Source organism: Phytophthora infestans, genomic scaffold, assembly GCF_000142945.1.
Source record: "Phytophthora infestans T30-4 supercont1.121 genomic scaffold, whole genome shotgun sequence".
Taxonomy (NCBI): Eukaryota; Oomycota; class Peronosporomycetes; order Peronosporales; family Peronosporaceae; genus Phytophthora; species Phytophthora infestans.
Genome location: NW_003303638.1, coordinates 63,484 through 65,246, shown reverse-complemented (window position 1 = coordinate 65,246; position 1,763 = coordinate 63,484).

The window sequence follows — 1,763 nt, the reverse complement described above, 5'->3', positions numbered from 1 at the left end:
ATAAGACGACCTGGATCGAGCCCGGAGAACTGGGAACGGCCAGATCGGTTGAAGTGGGTGGAACATGAGAAACTGTGGGTCACTCGGGGTGGGAAGTGGGCGCCTACAGTAATCCAAGGACCAGGTCGATCACAATACCTCCAGGTCACGAACTTTAGCGACAAGAGACTATTACTGGACCATTATGAGGAGGTTGGGCGATGGTTGGGGAAGGACGGTATCCCTAGGCGACCTGGATATGTGTCAGTGGGATCCCGTAGCTACAGATAATGGCAGAATCTGGCGTACGAGGCGACTACCGAGATCGAATCTCTCGGGGAGGTGGAGCTCCCGGCGGAGCCAACTGGCCCCTTGGTGGATCGGCCTTCATACCCAACTCCGCGAAAGATCCTACAGAGGGACCGTCGGATTGGTAAAGATTGGATCCAAGACCGGGGATGATACCCAGAGCCGGCCCCTAGATAACCCAGGTTCGGTGGATGGGGGATCGCAGAGAACTGAAGCCGGGTCGCCGGATCCTGCTGACTCACAAGTGCATCCAAGCTTTCCATTGGATAAAGTGCCTGGATCCTTGTCGAGAGTGGCAACACTAGCTAAACAGGAACCGTCGTGTGTAAACTCACCAGAGGATCAAGTCGATCCAAAAGGTAGCTCCCCCGGTACCAGGATCCGGACGCGAAGACAGAAGGAATGACGGGAGAAGGAGAGTCGCGGGGCTTGGATCCAATGGTGGATCCGACAAAGACTGAAGATGAGCAAGTCTGCTACCATGAAGGTGGGGATCTACACGCCGAGGATCTCTGGGATGGCCTGGCGGTAATCCTGGAGGTACCACTGACCACAGAGGAGGTCACGATTGACGACATCCAGGTGGATCCAGGGGCGAACGAACCCGCGGAAGTGGATCGGCTGCGTCAGAAGATCTGAAGGAGCCGACATCTGCTGATTGGCAAGGGTAATGCATTACCGCCCGCTGCCCGCGGAGTCAAATGTGACATCGATGTCGGTGACGCGAAGCCGATCGCTCAAAGGGTGCGGAAGGTGGCGCCTCAGTTCCGAGAAAAACTATCGGATCTGATTAAGGGCCTGCTACAAGCCAAAATCATCAGTTTCTCAACGTCCCCATGGGCATCTCCGGTGGTAATCATCGCTAAGAAGAACGGAGTGGATATACGTCTGTGTATTGATTACCGGCTAGTAAACGGCCTGACCCGACTGATGGTGTATCCGATGCCTCTAATCAATGCGCTATTGGAAGCCTTGGATAAAGTACTCTGGTACTGTTCTCTTGATATGGCAAGTGGTTTTTGGGTGGTGACTATGACGGATCGAGCTCGCGCAATATCCGCATTCATTACACATATTTGGACTGTTCGAATGGAACCGGATGCCGTTTGGATTGAAGAATGCGCCCCAGATCTACCAACGCCTGATCGATAATGCCCTCTACGGATTTACCCGAATACCGGAGTTTGAAGGGGGTAGATCCGGGGAAGGTCATACGGAAGTGGATCCAATCGAAGCAGGAGAACCAGGGGGTCCTGGGACTCCATCTCTGTGAGGACGCAGATCCTATATCGACGACATTCTAATCCCGACGGAATCGTGGGATCAGTTGTGCGAGAGAGTGACATCCCTACTGAAGGCGTGTACTAAGTGGAATCTCTCTATCAGCGTGTGAAGAGCTATTGGGGGATGCGCAAGGTGGATTACTTAGGTAATCGAGTCTCCAAGGAGGGACTAGAGGCGAATCCTAAAGACCT